We start from the raw sequence: 12,109 nt of genomic DNA, 5'->3' as shown, positions 1-12,109 counted from the left end.
TTATGAAAAGATAAATGCCAATATATTGGACAACCTAGAAAAAATGGATAAATTCCTAGAAAGATACAATCTTCCAAAACTGAATCAGCAAGAAATAGAATATCAAAAAGGCCAATTACTAGTAATAAAATTGAATCAGTAATCAAAAAAACTACCAAAAAATACAAGTCTGTAAACAAATGGATTCACAGGTGAATTCCACCAAACATGTAAAGAGTTAATACATATTCTCTTCAAACTATTCCAAAGAATAGATAGGAAGGAAGGCTTCCAAAGATATTCTATGAGGCCAGAACTACCCTGATACCAAAACAGACAAAGACACCACAAAAAAAGAAAAATGCAGGCCGATATCCCCAATGAACATGGAAGCAAACATCCTCAACAAAATATTAGCACACTGCATTCAACAATATATTAAAACGATCATTTATCATGATCAATTGGGATTTATTCCATAATGAAGGATGGTTCAATATTCATAAATCAAAGTGATACATCACACCAACAAAACAAAGAATAAAAATCATGTGATCATCTTAATAGATGCAGAAAAAGCATCTGACAAAATTTAATACCTATTGATGATAAAGACTGTCAACAAAGTGGGTTTAAAGAAAACGTTACTCAATATAAGAAAGGCCACATATAACAAACCAACAGCTAACATCATACTCAGTCGTGAAAATTTGAAAGCTTTCCTCCAAAGAACAGGAAAAAGACAAGGATGTACACTCTTAGCACTTTTACTAACATAGTACTGGAATTCCTAGCCACAGCAATAGACAAGAAAATTAGAGGCATCCAAAGTAGTAAAGAAGAAGTAAAAACCATCACTATTTGCTGATGACATGATAATGTACATAGGAAGCCCTAAAGACTCCATCAAAAAACTATTAGAAGGAATAAATAAATTCTTTAAAGTTGCTGGATATAAAATAAATACCCAGAAATTGGCAGTTTTTCATTATACTAATAAAGAGATAGCAGAAAGGGAAATTTTTTTAAGATTTTATTTATTTATTCATGATAGATAGAGAGAGGCAGAGACACAGGCAAAGGGAAAAGCAGGCTCCATGCTGGGAGCCGGAGGCAGGACTCAATCCAGGGACTCCAGAATCGTACCCTGAGCCAAAGGCAGGCGCTAAACCGCTGAGCCACCCAGGGATCCCCTAGCAGAAAGAGAAATTAAAGAAATAATCCCATTTACAATTGCACTAAAAAGAATAAAACACAGATGAATTAAATCCAGGGAGATGAAAGATCTCTATTCTAAAAATTATAAAATATTGATGAAAGAATATGAAGATGATACAAACAAATGAAAAGTTATTCCATGCTCATGGATTTGAAAAATTAATATTGTTAAATGTCCATACTACCCCAAGCAATCCACAGATTCAATGAAATCCCTGTCAAAATACCAATAGAATATTTCACAGAACTAGAACAAATAATCCTAAAGTTTGTATGGAGTCACAACCCTAAATAACCCTAAATAACCAAAGCAATTTTGAGAAAGAATAAAGCTGGAGCTATCACAATCCCAGATTTCAAGATATACTATAAAGCTGTAATAATCAAAACAGTATGGTACTGGCACAAAAAACAGACAATAGATCAATTGAAAAGAACAGAAAGCCTAGAAATAAAACCATGCTTATATGACCAATTAATGTATAACAAAGGAGGCAAGAATGCACAATAGAGAAAAGACAGTCTCTTCAATAAATGGTACTGGGAAAACAGGAAAGTTACAAATAAAAGAAGGAAATTGGACCACTTTCTAACACCATACACAAAAATAAACTCAGAATGAATTGAAGACCTAGATGCGAGACCTAAAAAACATAAAAATCCTAGTAAAGAACATAGGCAGTACTTTCCCTGGTACCAGCCATAACAACATATTTCTAGAAATTTCTCCTCTGACAAGGGAAACAACAGCAAAAACAAACTACTGGGACTACAACAAAACAAAAAGCTTTTGCAGAGTGAAGGAAAATTCAACACAACAAAAAGGCAATATCCTGAAAGGTAGAAGATATTTGCAAATGATATAGCTAATAAGAGGTTCCTATATAAATATGTAAATAATTTATACAACTCAACACCAAAAAAATTAATTATGAATTAAAATATGAGTAAAAGACTCAGACACATTTTTCCAAAGACATACAGATGTCCAACAGACACAAGTAAAGATGCTCACCATCACTAGCATCAGGAAAATGCAAATCAAAACCACAATGAGATAATGCCTCATACCTACTAGATTGGCTATTATCAAAGAGAACTGTTCATGAGGATGTGGAGCAAAAAGAATTCTTGTGCACTGTTGCTGTGAATACAAGTAAGTAGGTGCAGCTGCTGTGGGAAACATTATGAAACTTCCCCCAAATTAAAAATAGAATGACCATATGATCCAGCAATTTCCACCCAAGGAAAACAAAAACACCAATTCAAGAAGATATGTGGGCCTACATGTTTATTGCAGCATTATTTACAATAGCCAAGATATGGGAGCAACCTAAATATCTATCAATAGAGGAATGGATAAGAAAAATATGGCATGTATGTACAATGGAATATTAATGCAGCCATACCAAAGAATGAGATCTTTCCATTTGCAACAACATAAATGGGCCTAGAGGGTATTCTGCTAAGTGACATCAGTCATACTGAGAAAGATAAATAGCATATGGTTTTACTTATATGAAGAATCTTAAAAAATCAAAAGAAAATGAGTAAATAAACAAAAAGAATCAGATCTACAAATACAGAGAGCAAACTGATTATTGTGAGAGGGAAGGGGTTGGAGGATGTGCAAAATGGGTAAAGGGGAGTGAGAGACACAGGCTTCCAGTTATGAAATAAGTCACTTGAATAAAAGCATAGCAGGGGCACCTGGCTGGCTCAGTAGGGCATATGACTTTTGATCTGGGGTTCTAAGTTCAAGCTCCGTATTGGGTGTAGAGATTCCCTAAAAATAAAATATTTTAAAAATAAAATTAAATTAAAAGCATAGCAAAAGGAATATATATAGTCAATTATATTGTAATAGCATTGTATAATACCCGGTGGTAGTTACATTTGTGATGAGCATAGCATCACATATAGAGAAGTTGAATCACTGTTGTACACCTGAAACTAGTGTAACATTGTGTGTCAACTATACTCAAAAAAAAACTAAAGAAAATCATTTAATTATTTTAATAATCTTTATAGATACAGAAAAATATTTTGAAAAAAATGCAGTATCAATTTCTGAGAAAATATTCAGCAATCTAAGAATCCAAGGGAATTTCCTCTACCTGATGGAGGGCACTCACAAATATTTACAACTAATTTCAAAACCTTTATGATGAAATCCTGAATGCTTTCCCCTAAGTTTAGAAAGAAAAGAAATGTCCACTCTTATCACTACTATTCAACATAGTCCTGAAAGTTCTGTCCAGTGCAATAAAGCAAAAATAAGAAACAAAAGGCATCCAAATTGAAAAAAGGAGAAGTAAAATTATCATTACTGGTAGATGATATGATGATCTATGTAGAAAATATGAAAAAATATACAAAATAGTAATTAAAACCAATAAATGAGTTTAGCATTGTTGCAGGAATGGAAGTCAATATATAAAAAATGTATTTTATTTCTACACATTAGTAATGAAGAGTTAGAAAATGTTTATATAGAGGAGCTGGGTGGCTCCAAAGGGAAGCTGCTTCTTCCTCTGCCTGCCACTCCTCCTGCTTGTGCTCTCTCTTGCTCTCTCTGTCAAATAAATAAATAAATTAAATCTTTTTAAAAATAAAAAATAAATAAAATAAAATGTTTATATAAATTTAAAAGACAATATCACCAATTACAATAGCATCAAAAATATGACAAAAGATGTGCAAGATTTGTACTCGGAAAACAATAAGCAATACTGAGAAAAATTAAAATCAAAATGAATAGTGATATACATTCTTCTTAAATTAGAAGATTCAATATTGCTAAAATGTCATATGTCCCTAAACTTTCTTATAGATTTAATGTAATCCCCATCAAAACATCAGAAATCATTATGTAGAAATTGACAGGCTGAGTCTAAAGTTCACGTGGAAATTCAAAGAACTGAGAAGATCCAAAACAACTTTGAAAAGAGGAACAGCGTTGGAAGATTTTTTACTATGTGATTTAAAGACTTAATAAAACTACAATAATTCAGAGATATTTGTAAAAATATAGAGAAGTAGATCAATGAAACAGGAAAAGTTTCCAGAAATAGATTTACAAATGTTGGCAAATTGATTTTTGGCAAAGGCACAAAAGGCAATTTAGTTAAGAAAGAAAATTCTATTTAACAAATGATGATGGAAAAATTGGACCTCACACAAAAAATAAACTTCAATTCATACCTCATACTGTATATAAAAATTAACTCAGAATAGATCGTAGTTAAAAAAAAAGAATAGATCGTAGTTTAAATGTAAAAATTATAAAACTTCTGGAAGAAAACAATGGAGAAAATCTTTTGGACCTTCTGTAGAGCAAAACTTTTTAAGATATGACACCAAAAGTATGATCCATAAAAAATGAGTAAATTGGATTTCATCAAAACCAAGAACTTTCTAACTTTAAAAGATATTCTTAAGAGAACAGCAACAAAAACCACAGCCTGGGATATAACAAATGTTCTGTTTCCAAAATATGTAAATAACTCTAAAAATTTTCTAAGAAAACAAAAGCCTGTGAAAAATGGGCAACGATTTTAACAGATACTCAACAAAGATGGCAATATATTGCAGGTAATCGCCCAAAAATATATTTAACATCATTAATCATTGGTGAAATTCAAAGTAAAACCACAAAGAGACATTATGATAAGAGAAAAGGAATAAAAGAGGAAGAAGAGATTATAAAGGGGAATAAATAATCTCCTGAGAGTAATGGGTATGTTTATTATCTTCATTATGGTGATACTGAGTGTGTACATATATAGTGTGTACATATATAAAAACTGTCAGATTCTATATTTTAAACATATTCATTTTATTTCTCTCAATTATACTTTAAGAAGATTGGTTTAAAATCCCCCAAAGAAATAGCTGAAAGAGTTGAATATTCTAAGAGGCAAAAATTATGTAGGATTAGGTGCAATTGATTGCCTTATTTTAACAAAGTGCTTTTGGCACTGTATAATTCTTTAAGTAAGTGTGTATTAGTTGAAAATAAAATGAAAATATTTTTTCTATACGAGGCAAAAAATACAAGAATACATAAAATTGTTCATTTTTTTAAGATTGTTCATTTTTGTATCATATTTCAAGTTTCAAAGTTTTCAAAATTATTTCTCCATCTACCATCTCTCATATTCCAATTTATTTTAATATCTGTTTCTGTTTAAACATTTCTAATGTAGCACTTGAAACATACTGAAATCTTTAATGGCTCTATACTGCTTACCAAAGAATGTTCACATATCTTACATTAGTGTTTGCTACATGGTAGGTGGGTTATTGATTTAGGAAAAGACAATATTCTCACTCCTGCTATAAATTCTGGATTTATGAGGCCTGAAGTACAGATCACAACAGAGCAAAGCAGTCACACAGATCAGGGAATGATGAGGCTCTCTTTAGAACATGTTTTCCCTTGGTGGATATGATTATCTATGTAAATAGTCGTTAGTCCCTGAACAGATGTATACCTGTCTGTAACTCTTCAGAGTTGAGAAAAATGCTGATATCTCACTACCCAACAGTTCTTTGTAATGAGGCTTAGATCACCATTCTGAAACATAAGACAGAGTTTACAATCATCAGGCACTCCTGGATCTTGAACCAGATTCATCATCAGGAAGATCCCATCCTCCAAGGACTAAAGTGATATGTATGTAACTTTTCCTCTTTAAATGTACCAAAACAAACATACAAAAAAAAAAAAAAAACCTACAGAAGGTGGGGGTGGGGAAGGGTCACAGATAACTAAAATCCTAAAATGTGAAACAAATTGAACAATGAGGTCGAGTTTTGGAAGGCAATTCTTCATGGATCACTTGTGTTCCTCTTTCCTTTCTGAGTAAAAATTGACAGCTTTGCTCCAGACTCTTTTCATAAATGTTTGTATACCAAATACCTTTGGGAGACAGCGATGGCGTCTCTCATTAGGCTCAAGGGTAGATTTGTTTCTTGACCAGAATAATAAAGACACTTTCTCTTTCCAGGGCAAAGGATGGACAGGTTTCTTAGCAGCCCATTATTAAATTGGTGGTTTCTTCAACTCCAGTTTCCTCAGCTGTGTGCATAGTATCCACCTAAGACATTCTGTGTCGTTACCCTTGTGGGATTTCAGGACAAGAACTTATTCAAACATTGAGTTCATGCTGCTCACTGTGCCATGAGGAATAAAGTCCTTGTCTCTGACTAGTAGAGTTTGGAGTGTTAATAACTTTGGAGTGTTATGTCTCTGGCTAGCATCAGTCAAACTGTGGTTGGCTAATTTGTTAGCTTGCAAGTACAGTGAAATCTTAGCTCTTCACAATTCTTGACAAACATACACTGTACATTTCTACTGAACTTGCAAAAGACAGCAACCCAGGGCCTTATAAAGAATTCTTGCTGGGACACCTGGGTGGCCAGCGGTTGAGCATCTGCCTTTCGCTTAGGGCATGAACCCGGGGTCAGGGGATCAAGTCCCACATCGGGCTCTCTGCGTGGAGCCTGCTTCTCCCTCTGCCTATGTCTCTCTCTCTCTCTCTCTCTCTCTCTCTGCTTCTCATGAATAAATAAATAAAAATCTTTAAAAAAAAAAAAGAATTCTTGCTAAAAAGAAGGGGTTTAGCAACATGAGTAGACCTCAAGAGAAGGTCCCGACTAGAGGGACCTGATTAGAGGCCCATTGCAACTGAAGAGCAGTGAATAGATTAGGTGGAAGAAGAAACAACATTGTCATATTTATCTCCTTCAATTAGCTCTCTTAAATGAGAAGCAGTGGAGAAGGTGATAGTAATAACCTGCTAAATTAAATGTACACTCCATCCAGATACTATACTGGGTTGTCCATATTTATTACTTAATTTGTTCCTCACAATAGCACTTTGAAGAATGTAATTTTAATATGTCACCTTAGGGACCAAGAAACTAAAACATAGATAGGTTAGAAAATCTTTCCCAGACCTCATAACCAAAAATAACGCTTGAGTAACTGTTGAGGAGTGATAAAGAAACACTACTAGAATTATTCTTCATGGGTCTAGATACAAGTTATCCATTCAAAAAAGTAAGTGAGGCTTCTGGCTTTCACTTAGGATGTAGAACATCCTCCTACCTTTACCACTACGACAGCAATTAAATCTAGATAACATGCAGATTCACAAGTTTTCTTGAACTCATCACAGAACCAAAATTACACGGCAGTCACACAACTTGAATTGTAAGAGAAGACAAACAATCTAAGGAGAGACAATGCAAGAACTTACCTGGGACAGAAACTGCTTTTTGTCTGTAAAACTTTGGCTAAAACTTCTAATGAATTGCTGAAAGTCAAATGTGAACTAATGAGGGAATACAGAGTCCTGAGAATTGCAGACAGGGGCATATGCATCTATTCACAGGCTCATCTTCACAGATTTCACCAAGTGCTCACAAAAACAAAACAAAACAAAACAAAATGGTTATAGGATTAGAAACTGAGAAAGGCTCACTCAGGCAGTTGTACTAAGGAGAGCAACACCAGCTCTTAGAGAAAAAGCATGATAGCATGATACTCTTTCTGGATCTGCAACGCCTTATACTGCTGGAAGAAGGTGAACAAATCCTATCTTTCTAAGAGCACTGTGGAGCACCCACTGCAGATGGAAGAAAGTAACAAAAAATGTCTCTATTCCTGGGGAGATGATAGGTAGGAACACATCCTGGACTCAGACCTACAAGTCAGATCAGGGCTGGATCACAGCCACAAAGCCCACTAAGAGTTAGGTACACAGTGCCCAAGACAGGTTTAATCAGAATAATGGAGAACACCTCTTCCTATTCCTTCTCACACGAGGCTAAAAAGTGTTGACTAATAATAATAATCTATTGCTGAGAAAGGAATAGCATCATAAAAAGAAATCTCCTCTCAACTGTAGTGCAAAGGAAACAAAACTGAAGATGTATGAAACATCAAAAAAAAAAAAAAAAGATAAAATTCTATGAAAAGAAAAAAATAGCGAGGTCAACAAAAGTGGTGGAATAAAGATTTCCAAAGATTCTCCTCTCCATAAAACTAACAATAAAACTGGCAAAAATTGTCAGAACCAACTTCTTCAAAACTGTGGAAGTTAACCAAAGGCCTGCAGCAAACTAGGGATGTTATTTTTTAAAAAGATAGCTGAATCTTGGTACGAGCAGAAATCTTGATGGTATTTTAACTAACCCTAGTTCAGCTCCTGCTCTATAGATCAGTGGTAACCTGGAAAAAGAACATCCAGTTCTGAAGCTCTTTCAAAGGCTTATTCTCAAAGAGTTGTTATATAACAAATAACAAAGAAATTGAAGTGATTCACTAGAAAATATCTACTTGACACAGAAGAAAGCATTAATGGGGAAATTTAAGGCCAAAAAATATGTAGAAAAAATAGAAGGCTTTGCAAAAATAATAAATAGTAAACATATAATATGTATATAATAATAATAAACATAATATTATAAACAATGTTTATTAAATCCATGGTGTATGCCCAGCACTGAACTACATGCTTTCAGGAATTTTTTAAAATTTCAGAATAGTTAACATACAGTTTTATATTAGTTTCAGGTGTACAATATAGTGATTCAATAATTTTATGCATTATTTAGTGTTCATCTTAATAAGTGTAGTCTTAATTCCCTCACCTGTATCACCCATCCCTGACCCACCTTCCGTCTGGTAACTATCAGTGTGTTCTCTATAGTTAAGAGTCTGTTTTTCAGTTTTTCTCTTTTTTTCTTTGTTTTGTTTCTAAAATTCTACATATGAGTGAAATCATATAGTATTTGTCTTCTCTGACTGACTTATTTCACTTAGCATTATACTCTCTAGATCCATCCATATTGTTCATTCTTTTTTATGGCTGACTAATATATATGACAGACTATCCATCTATCAATGGACACTTGGGCTGCTTCTATAATTTGGCTATTGCAAATAATACAGCACCAATTTTAATTTTTGAGAAGTTGCTAATAAAAAAAACCCTTGTAGATGAATATTCAAGGCAGCATTATTTCTACTCGTTAAAAAGTAGAAACAACCCAAATATCCATCATCTGATAAAATGTTGTATATCCATACAATGGAATATTTTTCAGCCTTGGCAGTAATGAAGTTCTAATACATACTGTAACTTGAATGAACCTTAAAAACACAAAAAGCCACAGATCACACGATTCCATTTATATGAAAGATCCAGAAGAGGCAAATCCAAAGAGACAAAAGTGGATTCGTTGTTGCCAGGGGCTGGGAGGAAAGGAAGAATGAAGAACTGCTAATGGATATGTTTCTTCTGGGGATGATGAAAATATGCTTGAATTAGGTCATAGTGATGGTTGCACAACCCTGTGAGGAAACTACAAACCACTGAATTGTATACATTGAAAGTGTGAATTTTATGGTGTGAGGATTTTTATCTCAATGAAAAGGAAGTGATAGTGAGGCTCATAGGGAATAACAATATCAGGAACCTGTTTCCTGCTGGAGCTGGGGGAGGGCACTCTTCATGTAACGAGGACAGAGTTGTAGCCAAGAGAGAGACTGTGCATCACGAGCAGCGGCATTAAGTGGAAGATTATAGCCACCGCCTAACCGCTCCCCATCAGGGAGGAGAAACAGAGGAATAAACAGGTCTCTACTTTCACCTTCTGATTCTCTGCCAGTGCTTTTGGTGAACTGAACCGGAAGGCAGAGAGCAGAAGAGGATCTGTTCATACAGACCTTGGAGACCAGCCTTAGGCCACAGATTAGGAGAAAGGGATGGAAGGTAGACCTGGTGAGGCTCAAAAATACTATTCAGCAGATCACTTGCTGTCTACCTCACTTTACCTTCCACTTTTCACCTCTTCTTTAGCCTAGACTTCACTAAGACTGCTTACTAGATTTTATTCTAGGTGACTTCCAGGGAAGATGACGGAGTAGGAAGATCCTGCTCGTCCTATGCATACACATAGATAACACCCCCATCGGTGTATATAACCCAGAAAATGCCCCAAAGCCTGCCAGACAGACTCTCCATAGCTATATGTAGAGAAGAGGCTGCATTGAAGGGGGAAGGAAGGGCAAAGATCCAGTTGAGAGCTAAAGGGACCCCGACCCACGGGACTGTTGCCTGTGGGAGGGAGGGATGCTGCAAGCATGGAGAGAGGGAAAAAACCAGACTCTTACACCAGGTACCCCAGGCATGTGGAACCCACACAGGGAAGATGAATCCCCATAACATTTGACTTTGAAAACCAGAGGGGCCGATTTTTGTAAGTTCTTACAATCAGCAGGTCTTACTACCTGGCACTTCAAAAATCAGTGGGCTCAGTTCTGGGAGAGCAGGAGGCTGAGAGGAAACCGGATTCCCACCCTTAAAGAGACAGCACAACAAAGAGTCCTGAAATACAACATAGAAGTAGCAGTTTGAGAAATGCCTGGGGTAGGAGGACGGGGATTTACTAATCTCAGCGGGTTATCTGCTGGAGGGGCAGAGAATGTTGGGAGACTTCTCCAGGAACAAAGGAGCTGGCAAACAGGTACCATTTCAATCCCCCTGTCCCCCAGCCTAGATACAGGGGACCCCTGCAGGACCTAGTGTGGCTGCCAACACTTGCTACCTACTTGCTAACATGGTGCCCCATGCCCACATTTCTCCTGCAGAAACAGCCCCTCTAGCCAGGCTTGGTCCAGATCTCCTTCTATAGCAAGCTCTAGCAAACCTTGTTAATACCACACACCCCACCTTCACCCACTTCTGCGGATCCACCCCCTTCCACCTGGCCTGTGTTGGTCCTGACAGCTGCAGGCCCCCTTTCATTACACATCTGACAGACCTTGCTGGCATGGTGCCCTTCCCCCATGTTCTGCTGTGGACCTGCCCCCTCTAAAATGCCCTGGGCCAGAGTCTATCCTAAGTGGCCCAAAACCTGGCAGTGTGCAAGCAGCCCTGACAGCAGTCAGCACCATCCAAACTGTCAATGAAAATAAAGTACCAGCAATTGAGTGTCATAATACATAAAAATGATCATGAAAGTAACTACTAAACAAACATAAGATTAAGTATAAATGACTTGGTAGCTAGAAATGTAGCATAGTCATTGTAATTCGTAAAAGGAAAACTGCACAATAGATCAACAATAACTGGAATAGTAATCGGTTAAAAAATAACTCAGAAAAAAAAAAAAAACACTTTTAAAATGACCATTAATGGAAAGAGAGGGGAGTTGGTGGTTGGAGGTAACATTTCCATTTTTTATCTTCCATAGGAAAAATTAAAAAGTGACCATGAAATCTGTTGATTATAAACTGAGAATTGTAGACTATCATTTAAAGATATGAAGGCAATAGCTAATACAAAACAATAAAAAATTCAAAGTTTTCAGAAAGTGCTTTATGAAGCTGTGGGTCTGTAATTTCACTGAGATTTTTGATATTATCTTATTGACACTTTCATTGCCAAGATGCTTTAAATACTTGTAGAAAGAAGGCAAGTTACAAATGAACATTAGAGTAGTTTGTGGTAGAGTGCATTGTGTCCCTGGGTCTATGAACAGATTTTCCTCCACTTGGAAGTAGCAGGTTGGCTCTGGGGACAGAGTAGGAATCATGTGTAGATGTCAGGAGTTGACTGCACCTATATCTTACTATGATGACTGAGCAGTCTCACTCTTTCTTTCTTTTTTCTTTTTTTTTTTTTCTTTCTTTCTTTCTTTCTTTCTTTCTTTCTTTCTTTCTTTCTTTCTTTCTTTCTTTCTTTCTTTCTTTCTTTCTTTCTTTCTTTCTTTCTTCCTTCTTTCTTTCTTTCTTAAGATTGTATTTATTTATTCATGAGAGACACAGAGAGAGAGGCAGAGACATAGGCAGAGGGAGAGGCAGGCTTCTTGCAAGGAGCCTGATGTGGGACTCAAT

Source organism: Canis aureus, chromosome 15 (assembly GCF_053574225.1).
Source record: "Canis aureus isolate CA01 chromosome 15, VMU_Caureus_v.1.0, whole genome shotgun sequence".
NCBI lineage: Eukaryota > Metazoa > Chordata > Mammalia > Carnivora > Canidae > Canis > Canis aureus.
This window is presented reverse-complemented; position numbering follows the sequence as displayed.